Consider the following 8471-nt stretch of genomic DNA (forward strand, 5'->3'; position numbering starts at 1 on the left):
TTTTAAATTTATAGGTCCAGTATTGGAATAATGAGGGGGTTTGGATCCAGATGATACAACAGGTAAGGGGAGATTCTGGGTCCTTAATTGATGTGGGGTGAAGGCTTCAGTGCTTAGAGGGTGGGATTAAGTGCATTGGTGAGCTGGAAGGGAAAATTAAGTGTGTTTTTTAGGGAGGGGGTGGGGAGATGAGAACTTTAGGGAAGGCCTGTTAGAGAAGAAACAATTTCAGAAGGCAAAGGCTTCTGATGGAAGAGATGGAAGACTCCTGGTGTGTCAACAGGGTAGGTGGGTGGGTGGGAGTGCCAGCTGGGAGGATGTTTGGGATGGGTTGAGGGTGGATGTGGTCCAGGTGAGGCATAAGGAGCTGGCTGGAACTTTCAGGCTTTTCCTAATCCCAGGTGGATGTCGAAGAAGTCCTGATGAGCAGACAAGAAGGACCAACTTATTTCTCCTCCCAGAAGCTTCTCACCACACTTCCTGGTTGTGAGGACCGTTGCCCCTTCAGGGAGGACCCAGAGCAGCTGATCCCCATGGAGATGAGGAATCAAGAGCTGAGCTTCCATCCCTAAGGGAAGGTGATGGGGGCATGACTAGGGGTTACTGTGGGAGGAGGGCAAGGTGTAGAGAGGGGTGTGTTACTCTCAGTACTGTGGCTGGTTCTACCCACTGGGGCTAAGGCTCTGCATAGGGAACTGGTTCTGTGACTTGACTGTGGGACTGAGAAAACCCAGGGTCCTTAATTCTATAGAAGGGTCATTTCTCCCTGAACCCACAGTCCTGTCCACAGGGTCACCCTGCAAATCCTCAGCTCCTCTAGAGGTGGAACTCCTCTGTGCTTGACAGTGACTCCCTCTGAGGGGGTTGGGAGGGTGCAGGGGGAGCAGGGAAGAGCCTAGTGTTAAGAGTGAAGCTGACTAAAGTGTTCTGTGGCTTGCTAGATGTGAGCTCTTCTGGGCCAGGAAACTTCCCCAAGGCCCTCCATGCAGGGCTTTTCTGTGGGGGGTATCAACCTCACAGATGTAGTAGACCTCATGAATGCTTGGGTTCAGGGTCAGGGTTGGGTACTGGGGTGAAGGGCCTACCAATCTCGCCAGGCTTCCTGGCCACTCAAACTGCCTCTTTGTTCTCCAGTTTCTTGCTGTGGCTGTGGAAGTTCTAAAGGGCACTTGGCTCCTGCAATTCATCAATGGTAAGTGAGGGTTTAGTGTATGCTAAGCACTGTACTAAGTGCTTGGGGAGGTAGAATGCAACAGATGTAGTACACCTGTTGCCTACCCACCTCAGCACACCTGTCCCCATTTTTCAGCAATTCTAATAGAATTCTCTTCCTATCATATAGGTCCAGCATCAATATAATGAAGGGGACCCAGATGATATAATACAGGTAAGGGAAGAATCTGTGTAAAAAGATATGTACTTAATGGTGGGGTGTGTGTGTGTAATGCTTCAGGGTTTAGTGGGTGAGAGTAAGTGCCTGGGTGAGTTGGAAGGGAAAATAAAGTTTGTTTGGAGGGGTGGGGGCATTGGGGGCTGGGGGGATAAGAGCTGAAGTCAGGCAAGGCTTGTTAGAGAAGAAACCATTTCAGGAGGACTTTTAAAGATGTGGGAGAAGGCTGGTAGATCCAGTGGTGGGTGGGGGGTGGGAGGTCGTGTGGGATAGGTTGAGGGTAGATGTGGTCCGATTGAGGCATAAGAAGCAGCCTGGAGCTTTCAGGCTTTTCCTAACCCCAGGTGAGTGCTGTTCAAAGGTGGATGTCGGAGTCCTGATGACAAGAAGAGATGGATCAGTGGATTTCCCTTCCCAGAACCTTCTCACCAACCTTTCTGGCCATGAAGACTACCACTCCTTTAGTGAGGACCCAGAGCAGCTGATCCCCATGGAGATGAGGAATCAAGAGTGGAGCTTCCATCTATAAGGGAAGGTGATGGGGGCCTGACTAGGGGTTGCTGCAGGAGGACTCAGTCCTGTCCACGGGGTCACTCAGCAAATCTTCAGCTCCTTTAGAGGTGGAACCCCTCTGTGCTTGACAGTGACTGCCTCTGAAGGAGTTGGGAAGGTGGGAGGGAGGGGGGAAGAGCCTAGGTTAGGACTGAAGCTAAGGGTTCTCTGGCTTGGTAGATGTGAGGCTTTGTAGCCTGGGACATTTCCCCAAGGTCCTCCCTGCAGGGCTGTTCTGTGGGGGTAGCATCCACAGGGATGTTCAATCAATCAATCATATTTATTGAGTGCTTACTGTGTGCAGAGCACTGTACTAAGCACTTGGGAAGTACAAGTTGCCAACATACAAGTTGGCAACATGTTGACCTCATTAATGCCCGGGTTCAGGGTTAGGGTTACCAACTTACTGGGGTGAAGGGCTTAAGGCTCCCTCTCAGAAGGCTTCCTGTCCACTCAAACTGCCTTTTTGTTCTCCAGGTTCCCACTGTGGCTGTTGAAGTTGCAAAGGACACTTGGCTCCTGCAATCCATCAGTGGTATGTGAGTGCTTAGTATATACAGAGCACTCTATTAAGTGTTGGGGGGGGGGGGGGGAAGCAACAGATCTAGCACACCTGTTGCCTGCCACCCTGACTCATCACCTCAGAACACCTGTCCCCACTTGACTGCAATTCTAATAGAGTTCCCTTTCAATCTTATAGGTCCAGCATCTGCTTGTTGGGGAGTCCCAGATGATACAACATAGGTAAGGGAAGGATATGAGTAAAAAGATATCTACATGATGTGTGGCGAAGGCTTCAGTGCTTAGAGGGTGGGATTAAGTGCATGGGTGAGCTGGAAGAGAAAAGAAAGGGTGTGGTGGAAGGGGTGGGGACACTGGGGGCCAGGGAGGATGAGAGCTTTAGTCAGGGCAGGCTTGTTGGGAGAAACAATTTCAGTAGGGCTTTTAAAGCTGTGGGAGATGGCTGGTAGATCCACTGGGTTGGTGTGGGGTGGGAGTCGAGAGGAAAGGATGTGTGGGATGGGTTGAGGGTGGATGGTGATCCACGTGAGGCGTAAGGAGCAAGCTGGAGTTTTCAGGCTCTTCCTGATCCCCGGTTTAGGCGGTCTGGAGGAGGATGTCGAAGGAATCCTGATGATGGGAAGAGATGGACTGATTGTTTTCCCTTCCCAGAACCTTCTCACCACCCTTCCTGGCCATGAGGACTGTTAACCCTTGAGAACCCAGAGCAGCTGATCCCCATGGAGAGGAAGAATCAGGAGCTGAGCTTCCATTTCTAAGGGAAGGTGGTTAGGGCATGTGTGGATGATTAGGAGTTACTGCAGGAGGACTACAGGGTGTGTAGAGGGGCATGTCAGTCTCAGTATTGTGGCTGGTTCCACCATCTGGGGCTAAGGTTCTGTGTAGGGAACTGGTTCTTTCTGACTAGACTGGGGGACTGAAGACCCAGGACCCTTAATTATATAGATGGGTCCTTCCTTCCTGAGCCCACAGTCCTGTCCACAGGGTCACCCTGCAGAGAACTGTACAAAGTGCTTTGGGGAGTAGAATGCAACTGATGTAGTACACCTGTTGCCTACCACCCTCACTCATCCACCTCAGCACATCTGTCCCCAATTGTCTACAATTCTAATAGCGTTCTCTTCTTATCTTATAGGTCCAGCATCAGTATGAGGGGGACCCAGATGATATGATACAGGTAAGGGAAGAATCTGAGTAAAAAGATATGTACTTAATTAATGTGGGGTTAATCATTCAGGGTATAGTGGGTGAGAGTAAGTGCATGGGTGAGCTGGAAAAGAAATTAAAGTGTGTGTTTGGAGTGGTGGGGGCATTGGGGGCCAGGGAGTCAGGGGCAGGGGGGGATGAGAGCTTAAATCGGGGAAGGCTTGTTAGAGAAGGAACAATTTCAGTAGGGCTTTTAAAGATGTGGGAGAAGGCTGGTAGGTGGGGGGATGTGTGGGATAGGTTGAGGGTGGATGTGGTCCAAGAGAGGCATAAGGAGCAGGCTGGAGCTCTCAGGCTTTTCCTAATCCCAGGTGAGTGCCATTCAAAGATGGATGTTGAAGGAGTCCTGATGAGCAGAAGAGAAGGACCAACTTATTTCTCCTCCCAGAAACTTCTCACCACCCTTCCTGGTCATGAGGACTGTTGCCCCTTCAGTGAGGACCCAGAGCAGCTGATCCCCATGGAGATGAGGAATCAAGAGCTGAGCTTCCATCCCTAAGGGAAGGTGATGGGGGTATGACTAGGGGTTAGTGCAGGAGGAGGGCAAGGTGTAGAGAGGGGTGTGTTACTCTCAGTACTGTGGCTGGTTCTACCCACTGGGGCTAAGGCTCTGCATAGGGAACTGGTTCTGTGACTTGACTGTGGGACTGAGAAAACCCAGGGTCCTTAATTCTATAGAAGGGTCATTTCTCCCTGAACCCACAGTCCTGTCTACAGGGTCACCCTGCAAATCCTCAGTTCCTCTAGAGGTGGAACCCCTTTGTGCTTGACAGTGACTGCCTCTGAGGGAGTTAGGAGAGTGTGGGGGAACGGGGGAGTGGGGGGAAAGCCTAGTGTTAACAGCGAAGCTGACCAGGTGTTTTTTGGCTTGCTAGATGTGAGCTCTTCCAGGCTCGAAAACTTCCCCAAGGCCCTCCCTGCAGAACTATTATGTGGGGGTTTCATTCTCATGGATGCTGACCTTACTCATTCCCTTGCTGGGGGTGGAGGGTGGGTAGTAGGTCGAAGGGCCTAAGGCTCCCTCTCAGAAGGCTTCCTGTCCACTCAAACTTGCTCTTCCTTTGTTCTCCAGCTTCTCGCTGTGGCTGGGGAAGTTCTAAAGGACACTTGGCTCCTGCAATCCATCAACAGTGTGTGAGTGCTAAGTATATGCAGAGCACTGTACTAAGTGTTTGGGTTATACAATGCAACAGAACAATCACACCTGTTGCCTGCCACCCTCTTTCACCCACCTCAGCACACCTGTCCCCACTTGTCTGCAATTCTGAGAGAGTTCCCTTTCAATCTTATAGGTCCAGTGGGGGAAGGTGGGGGGTGTTTCCAGATGATACAATACAGGTAAGGGAGGGATTTGAGTAAAAGGATATGTACTTAATGGGGGCGAGGCGGGGGGGAGTTAATGGTTCAGGGTTTAGTGGGTGAGAGTAAGTGCATGGGTGAGCTGGAAGAAAAATCAAGTGTATGTTCGTGTGTCTGGGGTGTGGAGAAATGAGAGCTTTAGTCAGGGAAGGCTTGTTGGAGAAGAAACAATTTCAGTAGGGCTTGTAAAGATTTGGGAGACTGCTGATATGTCCACTCTGTGGGTAGGGGGTGGGAGTTCCAGGGGGGAGGATGTGTGGATTGTGGATGGATGGGGTCCAAGTGTCCCCCTTCAGTGAGGACCCAGATGAGCTGATTTCCATGGTGAGGAAGAATGAGCTGAGCTTCCATCTCTAAGGGAAGGTGATGGTGGACCTGAGGAGACCCAGTGTCCTTAATTCTTTAGATGGATCAGTCAATCCTACCTGAACCCACAGCCCCTTCCACAGGGTCACCCTGCCACATCCTCAGTCCTTCCAGAGTTGGAACCCCTCTGTGCATGACAGTGAATGCCTCTGAGGGAGTTGGGGGGAAGTCGGGGTTGTGGGGGGAATGGGAGGAGGGGAGAGTCTAGTGTTTGAGTGTAGCTGGCTAGGTGTTTTCTGGCTTGCTAGCCATGAGCTCTCCTAGGCCAGGAAACTTCCCCAATTTTCTCCCGGGCTGTTTATGGGAGATATCATCCTTCACCTATACTGATCTCATTCATGCCTGTTTTGGGGGTCAGGGGTGGGTAGAGGGGTGAAGGGCCTAGCACTCCATATCAGAAGGCTTCCTGGCCACCTCTCCGTTCCTCAGCTTCTTGCTGTGGCTATGTTAGTTCTAATAGACACTGCGCTCCTGCAGTCAATTGACGTGAGCCCGCTGTTGGGTAGGGACCATCTCTAAGATGTTGCCAACTTGTATTTCCCAAGCACTTAGTACAGTGCTCTGCACACAGTAAGCACTCAATACAATTGAATGAATGATACTGGAATGTGTCCTACATGCAGAGCACTAACCTAAGTGCTTGGGGATAGTACAGTGCAGGGGAATTAGCAAATGTGTTCCCTGTAGCCCTGACTCACCACCATAGCACACTTGTCCTCACTTGTCTCCTCACTATGGTGTCTCCTTTCCTGAGACTTTGTTAGGCATGTCTTACATATTGTAACATAATTTCTTTTCAATATTCTAGGTCCAGCATCACTTTACTGATGCTGACAATACCAGCTGACAATACAAGTGAAAGAGCTGAGTATATGTACCTAATTTCTGTGGGGTGAATGCTTCATTGCTTGGTGGGTGGGACTAAATGCATGGGTGAGCTGGAAGGGAAAATAAAGTAAGAGTGTGTGTGTGTGTGTGTGTGTGTGTGTGTGCGCGCGCACCCATCCTATTCTCCTGTGGAGTTCTGTAGCCTCCAACTTGTATCTTTGTAGGGAGCATAGAAGGGTTTGGTATGGAGTATTGCAAGTCTTACCACTCCTCTTGTTTAGTCTGCCTTGGTACTGGAGACTTGTTGTTGTTTAAGTCCAGGCCTCTTCCAACGTGGGAGTGTGGGGATCCAATGGCAGGGGTAGGGAAGAGTGGAGGATCCAGGCTTCTGTGGCTGTTCTCTCATGCCTATTGAAAACCAGGCTGATTTGCGGGATGTTGGAGAAATGTCTCTATGTTGGAAAAACTGCATCATTTGAGTTTCCTTCTCAACTTGCAGGAGCACCATCAGACCAATCACTCCACGCAGTGCACTGAGGGAAATCTTGGAAGTAGGACCACCTCAACGATATCATGGCCGGTGAGAAGTAATTTAACTTGGTCTGTCATCTGCTCCGCAACAATAATTCCCTTCTCTCACTGACTCCAATGCCTATTTCCATGACTGTCTGTTCTAGATTTAGAGGAGGCAACTTCCGGCGCTTAATAATTTACTCTGCATAATCAGTACTTTCACAACTATCAAACTGGTCCTATCCACCCCACCCACACTTGGGTCCTATCGGGGCACCCCTCTCCCCCCCGCCCCCCCGTGTGATCCATCTGGTCCTTTGCCCCCCCCGCCCCCCAGTCCCCACTCCGACTGGTCTTATTGCCCCTGGTCTGGTTCTATCCTTCCTGCTCATTCTAATTCTATTCCCCCAGCTCTGGCTAGTTCTTTCCCCCTGCTCTGTCTAGTTCCCCCCCACTCGGTCGAGTTCTATCCCCCCGGCTCGGTCAAGATCTATAGATCTATCCGCCCGCTCTGACTGGTCTTATCGCCACCCCCCTGCTCCCACTGGTCCTATCGTCCCCGGCTTCGACTGGTTCTAACCCCCATCCTCCTTCTGGTTCTATCCCCCCCACCCCCATCTGGTTCTATCTCCCCCCCAACTGACTGGTTCTATCCTCTCTTCCCCCCACCCCCACCCCCCCACCTCCATCTGGTCCTTTTTTCCCCACTCCATCTGGTCCTTTCCCATCCCTGCTCCGACTGGTCCTACCCTCCCACCCCCCCCCCCCCCCCGGGGCTCCGACTGGTCCTATTGCGCCCCCCCCACCCCCATCGCCCCCGCTCCGACCGGTCCTATTGCACCCCCAGCCCACTCCGACTGGTCCTATTGTCCCCGCTCTAACTGGTCCTACCACACCCCCACCCTGCTCCAATGGATCCTGCTGACCCCGCTATCGTGCTGTCCCCCCCACTCCCTGTTAGGTCTCGTGCTGTCACCCCCTGCCCGGCCTAGTGCTGTCGGCACCCCGCCTAGTGCTGTTGCTCCCTGCCCGGCCTCGTGCTGTGACCACCCCCCCACCCCCGCCCCGCCTAGTGCTGTTGGCCCCCTGCCCTGCCTAGTGCTGTAGGCCCCCTGCCCCACCTAGTGCTGTTGGCCCCTGCCCCGCCTAGCGCTATCACCCCCCCTGCTTCATCTATTGTGATCCCCCTGCTCTGCCTAGTGCTATCTGCCCATGCTCTTCCTAGTGCTATCCATCCCTACTCTGCCTAGTGCTGTCCCCCTGAGCTCTGCTTAGTGCTTCCCCCCCCTCCGCCTACTGCTGTTGCCCCCCGCTCCGCCTACTGCTATCCCCTCCACTCTCCCTAGTGATATCCCCCCTGCCCAGACTAGTGCTATACTCCCCGCTCTGCCTAGTGCTATCCCACCTCTCCACCTAGTGCTATCCCCCTGCTCTGTCTACTGCTATCCTCCTGCCCCAACTTGGGCTGTTGCCCCCTGACCCGTCTAGGGCTGTCGCCCCCACCCCCCCCCCCCCGCCACTCCGTCTACTGCTATCCCCCCGCTCCGTCTAATGCAATCCCCTATCCCTGCCTAGGGCTGTCGCACGCCCCACTCCACTCCTTCTAGTGTTATCCCCCTGCCCGGCCTAGGGCTGTCGCCGCCCGCCTCCCGGCCTAGGGCTGTCGCCCCCCGCCTCCCGGCCTAGGGCTGTCGCCCCCCGCCTCCCGGCCTAGGGCTGTCGCGCGCCCCCCCGG

At 52.9% G+C, this 8471-nt stretch overlaps 2 long non-coding RNA genes across 2 annotated transcripts; both read left to right on the forward strand.

Annotated features, from left to right (window-relative positions):
- Positions 1 to 15: 15 nt before the first annotated feature.
- LOC119923861 lies at positions 16 to 4977 on the forward strand. Its single transcript, XR_005448986.1, has 4 exons — positions 16 to 62; positions 402 to 578; positions 4743 to 4804; positions 4963 to 4977. It is a non-coding gene; the product is annotated as an uncharacterized LOC119923861 (long non-coding RNA).
- LOC119923862 lies at positions 1171 to 1921 on the forward strand. Its single transcript, XR_005448987.1, has 3 exons — positions 1171 to 1192; positions 1343 to 1387; positions 1809 to 1921. It is a non-coding gene; the product is annotated as an uncharacterized LOC119923862 (long non-coding RNA).
- Positions 4978 to 8471: the final 3494 nt, after the last annotated feature.

This window comes from Tachyglossus aculeatus, unplaced genomic scaffold (genome assembly GCF_015852505.1).
Source record: "Tachyglossus aculeatus isolate mTacAcu1 unplaced genomic scaffold, mTacAcu1.pri scaffold_316_arrow_ctg1, whole genome shotgun sequence".
Classification (NCBI taxonomy): domain Eukaryota; kingdom Metazoa; phylum Chordata; class Mammalia; order Monotremata; family Tachyglossidae; genus Tachyglossus; species Tachyglossus aculeatus.